We start from the raw sequence: 15,733 nt of genomic DNA, 5'->3' as shown, positions 1-15,733 counted from the left end.
CAAGAACAGAAAACCAAACACCGCATGTTCTCACTCATAGGGGGGAACTGAACAATGAGATCACTTGGACTCGGGAAGGGGAACATCACACACAGGGGCCTATCATGGGGAGGGGGGAGAGGGGAGGGATTGCATTGGGAGTTATACCTGATGTAAATGACGAGTTGATGGGTGCTGACGAGTTGATGGGTGCAGCACACCAACATGGCACAAGTATACATATGTAACAAACCTGCACGTTATGCACATGTACCCTAGAACTTAAAGCATAATAAAAAAAATAGAAAAAAAGAAAAAAAATTTAAAGAATACTAATCCTTCTCAAACATTTCCAAAACATCAAAGACGAGGGAACACCCCAACTCATTCTACGAAGCCAGCATTGCTCTGATAGCTAAGCCAGACGAAGACATTGCAAGAAAACAAAACAAAAGACCAACATCCCTCATGAGCATTCATGCAAATATCCTCAGCAAAAGTCTAGAAAACTGAATTCAGCAGCATATTGAAAGGATTTTACAGCATGACAAAGCAAAATGTCTTTCAGGAATACAAGAATCATTCAACACACAGAAAAAGTCAATCAGTTTAATATATCACATTAACAGAAGGAAGGAAAATTAAAAGTACCTGATGATATCAGTTGATCTAAAGATGGTAGTTTACAAAACTGAACACTCAACAACTAGAAACTACATCCACATAAGAAAAGCCATATATGAAAACCACACAGCAAACATTATTATCAATGGTGAAAGACTGAAAGCTTTTCCTGTGTAAGAATCAAAGCAAGGACTTGCACTTTCACTATTTCTATTCAACATAGTACTGGAAGTTATAGCCAGATCACTTAGGCAAGATAAAGAAATGAAATGAATCCATATTGGAAAGGAAGAAATAAAATTATGTCTACTTGCATATAATTTTATATACAGAAAATATTAATAGCTTCACATAAACCTGTTAGAATAAACACAGTTAGCAAAGTAGCAGGATATAAAGTTAACACACAAAAATCTAGCATTTCTATGTAATAATAATGAATAATCTCTACAGGAAATTATAAAACCAATGTTATTTACAATAGCATCAGATAAAATGCTTAGCAATGAACAGAGTCAGTGAAAGAATATATGATGAAAACAGTTAAATTTTGCTGAAAGAAATTAAAGAGGACATAAACAAATGAAAACACATTCCATGTTCATGGATTGAAAGATTTAATATTGTTAAGATGTCAATACTAACTAAAGCAATGTACAGAATGAATGCCATCCCTATAAAATCCTGATGTCATTTTTGCAGATATAGAAGAAACACATCCTAAAATTTATATGGAATATCAAAAAGATCCCAAATAGTCAAAATAATATTTAAAAATGAAAACAAAACTGGAGGACTCACCCTTCCTGGTTTCAAATATTACTACAGCACTACAGTAATCAAGAGTGTGGTACTGGCATATAGACAGACCTATAAACCAATGGAATAGAATAGAGAACCCAGAAAGAAACTTCTGCATATGCAGATGTCCCTTAACTTATGGTGGGCACCTGCTAAACCTATCATATGTTCATCAGGATTATGTCCTGATAAATCTATCATATGTGAAAATTATCATAAGGCAAACATGCATTTTTCACACCTGACATACCAAACATCAAAGCTTAGCCTAATCTGCCTTAAACATGCTCAGAACACTTACATTAGCTTAAAGTTGGGCAAAATTATTTGATACAAATCCTGTTTTATAATAAAGTGTTGGATATCTCAGGTAATTTATTGAATTCTGTACTGACAGCGAAAAACACAATGGTAGTATGGGTAACGAACTTACAGTTTCTACTCAATACGTTTTCCTTTCACACTGACGTAAAGCCAAAAAATTATAAGTTAAACTATTGTTAAGTTGTAAACAGTGCATATGGTCAAATAATTTTTGACAAGGCTGTCAAAACCATGCAATGGGCAAAAAACAGTCTCTTCAAAAAATGGTGCTAAGAAAACTGGATATTCACTGCAAAAGAATCAAGTTGGACCCTTGCCTAATATCACATAAAAGTTAACTCAAAATGAATAAAGGACCCAAATACCAGCCATAAAATTGTAAAGCTCTTAGAAAAAAACATAGGACAAAAACTTCACGACATTGGATTTGGCAGTGATTTCTTGGCTATGACACCAAAGGCACAGGCAACAAAAGAATAGACAAAAAAGACAAGGTGGACTTTTGGAAATTAAAAATAATTGTGAGCATTGAAAGACACTATCAGCAAAAGATAGCCTACAGAATGGTAGAAAATATTTGCAATTCTGTCTGATACAGAACTAACATACAGAATACGGAGAAAGCACCTAATATTTAAAACAGAAAACAAAATCTCAATTCAAAAATGGGCAATGAACCTGAATAGACACTTCTCCAAAGAAGTGGCTAACAAGCACGTGAAAAGATGCTAACATCAGTAATCATTAGTGGAAAGCAAATAAAAACTACAATGAGATGCTCTCTTGCACCCATTGTTGACAAAGTATTCACTTCTTCATAGCTACTCTCAAAATAACAGAAGGCTGCTGTCAAAATAAGAGAAAATAAATGTCCGTAAGGATGGGGAGAAATTGGAACCCTTGGGTACTGTTGCTGAGAATGCAAAATGGTATAGTTACTATGGAAAACCGTATGGCAATGCTTCAAAATGTTAAAAATAGAATTACCACATGAAAATGCAATTCCACTTCTAGGTATAAGCTCAACATAATTGAAAGCAGGGTCTCAAAGAGATATTTATATACCCATGTTCACAGTAATGTTATTCATGACAGCTGAAATGTAGAAGCAATGCAGGTGTTCATTAATAAATGAATGGATAAGTCTAATATATACATTATATTTGGCACACACACATATATGCATATATGTAATGGATATTAAGTCTTGAAAAAAACAAATTCTGGCATGTTACAACATGGATGAACCTTAAAGAAATTATGCTAAATGAAATAAACCAGTCACAAAATGACAGATACTAAATGATTGTACTTATGAGGTACTTAAAATAGTCAAAATCATAGACAGATGGTAGAATGGTGGTTGCAGGGCCTGGAAGTAAGGGAATATCGAAAGTTACTGTTTATTGAGTATAGAGTTTCAGTTTTACAACATAAAAAATGTTACAGAGATGGATGGTGGTAACTGTGGCACAACATTATGATGTATTTGATACATTATACATTTAAAATGGGAAATTTCCTGTTACATGTATTTTGACACAATAAAAAAGCTAGGGAAAAAAATCATAGATAATTTTATATCTGTTCAAACCCTACATTGATTAGAATGTTACACAGTCTCCATTTTTCCATCTAGTGCTAGGAAAATTATAACAGCCATTTGGATAAGCAATTTTACTGGATTGAGATATAGCATATAATCTCTAACTTTTAGTCAAAACCAAAGAGTATTTTACTGTATGTTGCACTCTAGCTAGCTTTGTCCTTTAGAATGCTTGCTGACCCAATGATTAATTAATATCCAAGAAGACTCTTAGTACCTATAAAAGTCAACCACTGAACAACATCAAACTTCAAAAGAACCTCTTAGTGCCCCTGGGTCTCCTTGAGAGTAAAGGACAGAGAAAAGGTAGGTGCATGTTAACAAAAACATTAAGGAACACTCTTTCAGATCCAAGCAATAGCAGCGTCTAGGTCAATCCGTCTTCAATTCAAGTATGTAACAGAGTCAGTGAGCAACTCATTACAAATTCTGATTCTAGGAGCCTACTCCCAGAGTTGCTGATTCAGTAGATGTAAGCTGGGTTCCAGACATCTTCGTTTTTCTCATAAAGGATTATGATATAGATTGTCTAAGAATTACACTTTAAAGAAACAGATAGCTAGGCCGAGTCTGAAATCACCCAAGAGGTAAGAAAGGAAGAGAAAAATGTTACCTATTTGCTTCTTTTCCTCCACAACCTTATTCCAGTCCTACAAATAATTAAACTCAGCTTTCACTGATTTTTGCTTGTTTTACCTACCTTTTCCAAAGACACTCAATTTTGTGAAAGGTTTGTGGAAAGGATTCTTTTTCATCATTACCTTTTATCCTCCTCTAGACATAGCTCTGAAGAAGTGATTAGAGTTTAGGATGACTGTGGTCTAATGAGCTTAGGAAGCTGAGTTTGCCTTTCCTATCCTGTGGATAAATACTGTAGGGTTTATATGGTACTCTCTCTATTGAATTGCCGGACAATTTCCTTAGTGACCTGCTCCTTACTCAAGATAATTACGAAGCGCCCTTTCAGCCTCAAATCTACAGAAATATCTGTATTCTCCCCAGCTGTTCCTTTATAGTCTCTTCTCTCCCACTCCATGTATGGATAGTAGACATCCCCACATACAATCTTGATGTGGAGATGAATCTGTTTGTAAAATTCACAATCTGAAAACCACAAATGGGCAGGTAAGCTACAAGGCATCTTTACTCTTTTATTTTCAATTCAAGTAGTGTTAACATCCTTACTCTTTTATTTTCAATTCAAGCAGTGATAAGACTTCCACTGAGGGGACTGGTTGCCGCTGCAGCTGAAAGATGGATGTGTAAGGGGAGAAGGAGTTAATAGATTTTATCAGGGTTCTTTCTGCGGTGTGGACTGTCATTCTCCTCTAATTCTAAACCTGAAAAGAATGCTGAAGGAAGCCGACAAGGCTCTTTGAAGATGTTTTGAAGATGTTTTCATTGGACTGGAGCTGCTGCAGTGGCACCCCAAAGTGGCACTTCTGTGAATACCTCAATTCATAAATATTCAAATCGAATCGCTGGGTGCTACTAGCCCAACGATTCACAGTAGAGTGATTATCAACCAACAGCTTTAAGCTGGGATACCTCTTGCTGTGAGAGTTTCAGCAAAGACTTTGTTAGAGTCTTGTCATCCATTCTGGAGAAGATGAAGAAGGAAGCTCTCAGGATTCTGCTTGCAAATCTAAAGGTGATATTTTATAAAGGTTCAGGTGCCTCTCCTAGTCAGAGGGAAAATATGAGAATGATAGGGTGCTTTAAAAGCAGAGGCCAGGGAGTTTACCAGGTAAGCCTTTGAGAATAACCCTATCTGTAGAGAGCGTAAATAAAACTTGGTGCGTAGGTCAGGCCAGCTGCCTAAGAATCACCAGGAACTTGGTGAAACTACATATTCCTGTACTCCCCTCCTGTAGATTTTTTTTTTTTTTTTCCAGAAAATTTGAAGTGGATGCCAGGACTGATAGATTTATCATGCTCTCCAGAGATGACTTGCAGCCATGGTTGAGTGCCATAGTAAATAAACCAAAGCCATAAGAAAGAGAGTTCTTCAAAAATTTAAAACAATCAGCCTCACTGAATGACCATCACAGCCACTAACGAAGGTTTTTTAAAATTATTATTATGATACTGAATTGTAAAGGTTTTAAACATGTCTGAAAATTGACACTTTTCCATGGAGAAGTGGGGTCTACATTCTCTCTCCTGGAACCTGGACTAAACTTAGGGAATGATTGACTGGTACAGCACAGAGGAGGTGATACTGTATGATTTCCAAGGCTAGATCATAAAAGGCAATGGAGTTTCTGCCTAATTTTCTCAAAATACTTTTCCTTCAGAGCTTTGAGTCACCGGATGAGAAGTCTGAGTTTTGCCATGCTTCACATGAAGATGTCACTGTAAGCATTTTGCCTGACTTCCCCAGCTGAGATCCCAGCCAATAGGTAGCATTAATTGCCATCTATCTAAGTGAAGATGCATCCGGATATTACCAGTTCCCAACCACTGAGCCATTCAAAGCCACTGAGTCACTCCCAGGCTTGAGTGATGAATTTCCAGGTATCATGAAGCAGAAACAAGCTGTCTCCACTGTCTGCCCAAATTCTTGACCCAGAGTCTAGAGTATAACAACATGGTTATTTTACAGTTAAAAGTTGAGGGGTAGAACATACAGCATGGCTAGAAAGTTTGCAAGACATTGGGAACAGAGCAAGGATTAGAGAATTTGATCGTTCTAGCTCTGTAACTCAATTATCCCTATCATTCTGTTAAAACCTGTGTGATTTTGGGTAATTTAGTCTGCATGCTCTCAGAAGACAAATTTTCTAAAATGTAAAGGAGAGGGAAAAGCATATCTTAAGATTGTAATAAAGATTAAAAGTTGCACTGTGTATGAATGTGCCTGACATGTTGCCTGTTACATATGATAATAAATTCTTACAGTGAAAATTTAATATGTATTGCTATTTTATTTGTTGCTGTTGTTGCAGACTCCATTCTAACTAAATATCCAGATCCCTACATACCCCAGTGTAGATCAAAGTTATTACCACTTTTAATTGAGAAAAATCAATAGAATGCATCTAAATTGTGTCAAACAAATCTCAAGATGGAAAAAAGTACTCTAGATTCTGTCCTTCCCAACGTTTTCCTCACACAGATGAGACATTTTATTGAAATATTTATTGCAGATCAGTGAACCCAACATTTGCCTTTAAAAGAGTCATTTTTAAGTATTAAAATAATCTCCAGACTTACATATAATAGTAGTATTTATGTTAGGAAAAAGCCTACATGTTTTGTCACTAACCATGGCTTCTATCTACATATAAATATATCAGTATAGATCTGTCACACAGAATACAGACAATACTGTGTGTAAACACAGATCCAAGGCTCTATTAGAAAAAGTGCCTTTACTGCTCAGGAAACCTCAGAACCTAGGAATTATTATAACACATTAATGTCTCTTTCTAATTCTCTGTGTCTAGACTCTCTGAAAGTGATACTACATAACCACATCCAGTTGGGAAATTCTTTGTAATTTTCTCTGGCTCTTTCAACATAAGAGAAGAAAACATTTCCGATGAGCTCTATATGTATCATCGTCAGTCCCCCTGTAAGAGAAGTTGATACGATTACTTATGTGGCATATGGAGACAAGAGAAGCTAAATGATCTTTTTACAGATCCAGATGGCCTCCAAGTAGCTAAGGTAATGACACTTAAATACTTTAAAAACGGATTTTTGTTTTAACAACTCCAAGTTATGCATAGATAAAATGGAGTCTCTATGAAAATATATAAATATCAGCAAACTCTCAAAACCTTTATTAAGAATGTAATCCAAATTAACTTAGGTAATTTAAACTATCAAGAAGTAGGAAAAAACTAATATTATATATATAAATAGTGTTAAAAAAAGTGTTTTTTTGTTGTTGGTGATGGTGGCGGTGGTATAGTGTTAGCTCAGGTTCTATTAAATCTCTTTTAAAATTACCTGGAAGAAGGATTATTTTCATTATTTTAATGATCTCCTAGATAAGGAAACAGTGGAAATAACTTATTAATGAACTTTGCAGGTGATAAGTGAAGATATATGGCAGGGACCTTTGAGACTCCTCAGATGTCATACAAATTGACCAGAGAGGGTAGTAATATGAGTTGAAGATCACAAAATGAGATTCAGCCTAGAAAAATGAAAACCAATACATCTTGAGCAAAGTAATTCAATGGACAGGAGAAACCTGGTGAGTGGTAATGCTGAAAAAAGACCTGGAGCTGATAACGGAGGACAAATTAGATATCAGTTTGCAATATGATATGGCTGCCAAAGGGGCTGATGCTATTTCGAACGGAATACAATGATCCATTACGTTGGAGCAGAGCAAAAATATAGAGAAATGACTCCCGCCTTCCTTGACTCTGGTTAGGCTAAAGTACCATCAGGCTCCTCGACACTTGAAATGTGTTGAGAAATTGGACTGAGTACAGAGAATAGCACTGAAATGATGAAAGAAATGGAATGATGTATTTACGGAAAAAGATTAAAGGAGCTAAACATGTATTGGCTGGATAAGCAATGACTAACAGGGCTAGGGTAGCACTAAGTCAACATTTGAAAGGTGTAATTTCCCTCAGAGAAAAGGGCTATATAAAAGTAAAATAATAGTAATAGTATTAAAATGCCATGGGAAAGCATCTAAGAGGGGATAGGGCAGACTTAGTATGAGGTTAGTGATTTAGATAACATCCTGACCTCAGCCATACTAACAATAGTCCTTTATTTGCCATGATGTCATTGCAAAATACTGGACAGACCCTCTTCTCAATTGCAAGGTAAAGAAACTTGAGCATTTGGGAGTTGTTATTGGGAACAATTGCATTTTGTGTACTGTGGTTTCAGTGCCTTTTAAAATACTGATACCCATTACCCCACTCTTTAGTCTAAATTTAATGTCCTAATCCTTATTTCCAGAAGCACATCAAATCTTTCTTTTGATTATCGATCTCTAGGAACTTTCTTCTTCTAAGTAAAACAATAAAGGAAAGAAAATAGAGGATCTGAACCAATTTATACTAAGATGCTAGTATATTAGATACCAGTTAAATACATTTCTCAAATATATTAATAAGGGAAATACATTTTTTTTCCACAAAGAAGTCTCTGTTCAGTACATGAGGAATATGTTTTGATATGGATCATCTCTGTGACCTTCAAATGACATTCCCTAAGCTTTCAGCTGGAAAAAGCTCATATTTTGAAATGCCTTCTGTACTATTCAGGGCTGTGAAAATAGCTGCAGCATAGTCTTAGAGATTGAATGGGCTCAATTTGATATTGGGGTTTTCCATTAAAACCCCAAACATCAAGAGCATGTGACATGCTTTATGACATAGGAAGCTGCATGGGGGAAATTTTCATGCAGTTACAACGATCCAAGATATGCTCTACTGGAAGCATAGATGCAAGAGAAACACAACTTAGCTTCTTTTCAGCTCTAACTTTCTATGACTCTATAATTCAGTGACTGTAGGATCATTTTCATGATTCAAAAGTAAATACTGATGGATTTTTTCCAAAGTGAACATGTAAGAAAGAAAGTGAAAGAGAGATGAATAGTTGTTCCATTATATGTTAAGTATTTACAATACTAAGAAGATACAATTTAGGAACAAAGTAAGTAATGAAGTATAATGGGTTAGCACATGAAAGTGGGAAAATAAAAAACAAAAGCAAAAACACAACAACAAAATCTGCCTTGACGATCCATCGCTGATCCCTGGAGTGGAAAGAAAGAAAATGTGAAATTTCTGCACCTACTTGTGATGGATTTGGAAAGACAGGATATCTTGCTCAGGGGAAACTTAAAAAGTCAGACATCTGCTGTAGAGCAAACATATTGAAACACGGGTCACTAAAGAGCCCCTAAGTTACAGAAAGGATAGGTTTGTGACCCTGAAAGTAGGCAACGCAAACAGAGCCAAAACCCACCCTAGATCTGCCACTGACTGGCCTGAAGGAATTGGTGAGGAATGTGGAAGCAATATAATAATCACCACGGTCCACTTGTTATTTATATTCTGATAGTAAAGAAAATAGCTTCTTAGGTTTCAGGTAATTTCCTAATACAAGTGCTTTAATGGATACAAGATAGTCACCTGAGGCAGCCAGTTTAGCCAAACATGATCAGTAAAATGCATCATGCCATGAATAAAATGGCCTGTACTGCTGGCCACAGGCAATCTTTATGATAGATTCAGGTCATTCCTGGTTCACTGATAGCATGAGTCTCTGTGATTATTAGTGACTAAACATAAGAACTATTTTGGCCATATCTCATAAATTCTTCATCTTCAGAAAGCATGGCCTGGGTCAACACAACACAAGCAAAAGATGGAATGCAGGTCACTTTGAACTGCATAGACACACAGAGACCTGAACAGTCTAGCTTCATTTCAACTATGTCCAGATAGGGTAGTCATCTGAATTTTTTCAAAGAAACCTGGTAGTTTGTAGTTTTCAAATTATAGCATCACTCTACAAACACTATAAGACTGTAAATGTATTATTCCTGAGTAAAAGATAAACTGGATAATATATGAAAATCTCCTTGTCACAATATTTAGGTAATATTCATGGAAAAAGAAAATTTTCATGAAATACAAGGACTTAAACTATAGAGTAATAAGCTCATCATGTGGGTGCCAAAAGCAAGCAAATAAAACCCTACCTGGCTCCTATGGCAGCATGTGAATAAAGTCACCACATTTCCCCAAATGCTGAGTAGCTCTGCTGTATGGATTGGCTATAAGTTTTAGGTCACAAATGTGCTGAACTTTCTCCTTAAAAGTCCAACTCTGCTGTGATTATACTGGTACAGATAAGAGGCATATATGAAGATTTGATTGCAAGAAATAAATTGTAGAAGAAAATGCAAATAACCTAGAAATCCATTAATCATTTATGGCTTTGGGGTAAGAAAAATCTAAATGATTAATAGCCAAAGATGGAAGAAGGGGGTGATGAAGGGGAGAACATTATTATAATTTAATTGCATACAAACTTGCAAGGAGATTCCAGAAATCATTCAACAGAAAATATTTTATTATACTCATAACCCTATCTTCATCATACCATATTCACTGAAGAAATCTGTTGCCTCTAGCCTCTTCCACTCTACTTCCTTTAATTGTCACATCTGAAAGCACCTGGTGCCAACACCCAAAAACCACACCCCAAATGATCCCAACTCTAATTCTTTTTTTTTGTTTGTTTTTGTTTTTTTGTTTTTTGAGACAGAGTCATGCTCTGTCGCCCAGGCTGGAGTGCAGTGGCCGGATCTCAGCTCACTGCAAGCTCCGCCTCCCGGGTTCATGCCATTCTCCTGCCTCAGCCTCCCGAGTAGCTGGGACTACAGGCGCCCACCACCACGCCAGGCTAGTTTTTTGTATTTTTTAGTAGAGACGGGGTTTCACCGTGTTAGCCAGGATGGTCTCGATCTCCTGACCTCGTGATCCACCCATCTCAGCCTCCCAAAGTGCTGGGATTACAGGCTTGAGCCACGGCGCCTGGCCCCAACTCTAATTCTTATGCAAGCTCTACAACCATTAATCTAGACACAAAATGTGTTAGGGGCTTTCAATGCATATTTAATGAATACAACAACCCTAAGAGGTTAAGTATTATTACCCTAATGTTAAAGAAGAGGAAACTGGGAGGATAAATATTTACTTAGTCAGTCTAGCACTGAGGTTCAAAGCCAAGTTTGACTAACTCCAAAGTTTCCAGCAAGAATCAATGAAAAAGAGATAGGTTTCTGTAAATCCATTTAGATCCCACTCTGATTTCTATATTACTCACTGTAGTCATTCCTTAAAACTTGTTTTGATCTCCTTTAGGATATAAGCAAATAGATTGTAATCCCTGTGTGTATGTATGTGTATGTATCTGTTACATATTTGATTTCATTAGCATATATTTATTGAATACATAATTCTGCACTATGTACTGTGTGAAGGACTGTGGATAAAATAATAAGGATGCCCTCTGCTCTCATGGAGATTACTATCTGTCTGCTTTGCTTGATGAGACAAGATTCTTTAAAATCAAATAGTAGTCAATGCACAAAAAAAAGGAAGAGGTTTGATTCTTTGTAATTTATTAAAGAAAATGTGTGGCTACCTAACAGAGCAACTGAGTGTGAGATGTCAATCTCCCATTACTACTGTTGTCATCATCATTATACTATAGTTATAAAGTAACTTAATATTGTAAAAATGCAAAAATTAGAATTCTGCAGGGCTGTCAACCCCTCAGGGCAGGGGTCATCTGGAGAAATGAGAGGAGCTAGATATCGGCCCTACAGTTCAGGACTCGAGGTGTATCAGTCTTCTCTTTTCTGTAAATGAACAGAGAAATGCTACCAAATGTACATGGCAATCATTGGAATGGTATTTCTCCAGTAAATTTCAGAAACTACAACTGGGTGGATACTTAGTTACATTCACTAATAAAACTGTTCATAATTTCATTGATTTTTAAAATTTTATCTTTTAGATATTTATTTTCTCCAGTTTCATAATAATGCTATTTTTTAGAACTTCTGAGATTTGTTTGGGTTTTTGTTTGTTTGTTTATACTGACTTGAAGAAGAAAAAAAATATTTTGTTACTATCTAGCCCAGGAAGTTTCCCTAAAATTAGGTATAGCAGTATCAGTTGCTGGTTCAGCTACCGGGCCTAGAGAAGCTCGGGCTCTTATGTGATGAAGCAAACAAAGACAAAACCTAAACAAATAAACAAAAACTCAGAGAAGCAGAAAACAGAATTAGAGATAATCATAATAATTACGGACTGCTTCCGACTAGTGTTTTCTGTTACTGTGAATGCCATACTTGGTAAAGAAATAAATACGGTGTGCCATGCACATAATCTAAATTCCAAATCTGTTCTGAAATGAGATGAAGAAGGAAACCAGGGTATATTCTACCAATTAAAGTGTTTGGGTGCCAATTATTAAAATTACTATACATCCTAAAAGGATTAGACTCTAGAACTTCAGTCAAAACTTACAAAAATATAAACTAATTTTTTTCATTGCAAATAACCATATCTCCATTTCAAGAAGATGGATTCTACTTTGCATTGTTATATGTTTCTATTAATAAGATTTTAAAATTTTATGTGCACATATATGCCCAATGAGATTTTTTTCTCTTAAATTCAGGAAACATGATTTTTTTTCTAAGGGTTAATTTTATCTTTATTTTTTTTTTCTTTTTGAGACAGAGTCTCACTCTGCTCGCCAAGCTGGAGTGCAGTGGCACCATCTCAGCTCACTGCAAACCTCTGTGTCCCAGGCTCAAGCAATCCTCCAACCTCAGCATCCCCAGTAGTTGAGACCACAGATGTGCACCACAGCTGGCTAATTTTTGTATTTCTGGTAGAGACTGGGTTTCACCATGTTGTCCAGGCTGGTCTCAAACTCCTGAACTCAAGCAATCTGCCTGTCTTGGCCTCCCAAAGTGTGGAAATTACAGGCGTGAGCCACCATGCATTACAGACTTTTAGAAATGAAACAGTTGCTAGTGATCCCTGTCTAACACCCTCATTTTTTCAGAACATGATACTGAGTATCAGAGGGGCTGTATGTGTCCACACATGTCACATAGATATTTCAGGCAGGCCTGAAAATTTATTCATTCAACAAACATTCATTAAGTACCTACTATGTGTCAGTTTTGTTTCTACACATATCCTAGAGCAGTGGTCTTCTTGAACATATCAAGAGTCTCCTTCTCTCACTCACCACCTTTGAATCCATAGGTTCATTTGTCCATCAGAGTAAGATTAAATAGCATAACTCATCCCTCTACCCCTAAAATCAGTTTCTGAACTTAATAAATAAAATGATAAAATGATGTATTTATGTAATTTTGAAAAATATACAAATGATACTCGGTTTAGGATAAAACACTAATACAGAAAACCAACTTTCCACAAATGTAGGGCAAACCCAGAGTGTTGCTGGAACAATATACAGCAAGTACATTTTCTAAACTTGCTTATGGCTATACTTTGAGCATTAAAGTGCTGATACTTTTATACTTAAATAAAAACAAAGTGATAATAATAACAATCCTTCCTTCTATTCACTCTTTATGACAGGAGCTTTGATGGTGAGGGCCAATCTTTTGCTTGTGCATACAAAACTTGCTTCTTCTTCCCTATGCTAACTCTTAACTTGAAGAAGTATTTTCACGGTTAGTAGGTCAGTCAAATAACTGCTTCAGAAAACAAATATTGGCTCTCTCCAGACTTACAGGCAAATTAATTTTGGTTTCATTTAACATGGTCAGGCAGCAACTTAATGTGTGTATAGACAATTGATAGTAACTGTGGTTGAAGGATTTGATAACTTATATCTGATATAAACTTCCTCGTGCTCTCTTTCTTGTACTAGCTAGTTCAGTCACTGTCTCTCCTCCAACCCACTCCATTTTCTTTTAAAATATTTAGCTGTATTTGTTTCCATGGAATTCAGGAATCTCTATTTTAGAATAACTCATAAACTGGATTTTATGAGGCAGAAATTGTAGGTAATGTGACAGTAAAATAAAAAGGTAAGCACAGGGAAAACCAAGAGAATGGGAACATAGCTCCATGGTATATCCACACTAGAACTCAAGAAACCCGCAGCCAACTTCAGCTCATCTTTTGCTTTTATTTATAATCTTATCAATCAGAAATTGAAATATTATATTTTGAAATGAAAGAATATGGCATGGTAGAAAAATGTCAAATGAGAAAAGGGAAGAGGGACAAGGAAAGACAGACATAAAAGAGAATGAGATGAAAATACTACTGTCCATCAGTTAGCCAATATTTTTTAACAAGTAGATTTTGAAGCGTCGATGTGGGAAAAATGAAAAATCAAAATCTGGGGTATGTAGAGTGACTATACATCTCTGCTTTCCAGGAAAGGTCTCAGTGTATATCTGGTACTCCAGAACAATTATCGGTAGCAATCCTTCCACTCTCAAAGTTTCACAATTTGATCCATAAACTATACAGTCACCCTAAGGATAGAAATTATTCACGATAGGTTGGCAATTTTACAACTGAATAAATTTGGTCTCATTTCTCATTCATGGCCTGTTTGTAATATAGACCCCTTTGCCAAAGGATCATATTCCATTCATGCCTGGGTACAATGAATTTGATCCAGGTCAGAATAAACTCAGCTATAATTGCGTTCTTGAAAACCTCTCATATGGCAGACTAAGTGAATAACCAACCCATATCAAAACATCAACAGCCCAAGTGTATCTGGCATTATGATTTCACTGTCATGCATTTACCTTCCTTTTTCTTTAACAAAGCACCTGACATTCAAGGTTTGTTTCATCCTGTCCTATGAGAAGGAATGGGAAGTGGTGGTTAGAAACAGCCTCATTGCTAGGAATAGGCATTTTTTAAACCCCTGTAACCTTAATAGTAATTTAGAGGCCATGGCTGTGTAACCACCAGAAATTAGCCTTCATTTCCATTTCACCGAAAGCATTTGTGACATTTTTTACCTGTAAAGCAATATATCCAAACTAGTATTAATTCCCAACCACAGAATTAATCCTCACTAGAAGTTGTGTTCAAAACATCTTTTCTTTTAACCTATTACTTCTCCAAAATTTTAAAACATAATAAAATAAGATGAAAATATCAAAAATGTCCTGAAGAGGATAAAGGGAAACAAACACTTTTATTTATTATTGGTGATGCTCTTATTTATAGTTGGTGACAAAATTAATTTTCAGAAATTACCTGGCTAAAGCTATTACACTGAAAATATGCATTATGTTTGACAAGTCAATCCTACTTTTGTAATCTGTATAATTTTTAGGAAAGCAGTCTCTTAGTTCAGACTCCTGGAATTTCAATCTTGGTTTAGCTTCTTGGCAGACCTGTGACACTGGGCAAGTTACTTAAACTCCCAGTGCCTCAATTCCCTCAGTTGTATTCCACTGAATGTGGATAATATCTGTATCTAATGAATAGAACTATTGCAAAAATTAAATGAGTTAGTGGACGTAAAGTGTTTAGAAAAGTTCTGCACTAAAAGTAATCAAAACAGCTATTATTATTATGCTTTAGAAATAAAAGCACCAGCACATAAGGATAATATTGAAAGTGTATTATATTGTTTCTCAATTTATAAAATGAAAACAACTGGGTATCCATCAATATTAGAATAAAGTAAGATGTGAAGTGCATACTGTGGAATATTATGTATCTCAAAATTTAGAAAATATACTATATGTGTGTCTATTCTTCTTGCTGGATTTTTTTAGTATGAGAAGCAAACTGTACAGTTTTTTACTTAGTATAATCACACTTTAAATTAAAAAAAAAAACAGAATAATGACCTTCCCCAAAAAAACTG

Source organism: Rhinopithecus bieti, unplaced genomic scaffold (assembly GCF_001698545.2).
Source record: "Rhinopithecus bieti isolate Rb0 unplaced genomic scaffold, ASM169854v2 scaffold_44212, whole genome shotgun sequence".
Lineage (NCBI taxonomy): Eukaryota > Metazoa > Chordata > Mammalia > Primates > Cercopithecidae > Rhinopithecus > Rhinopithecus bieti.
Note: the sequence above shows the minus strand (reverse complement) of the source record.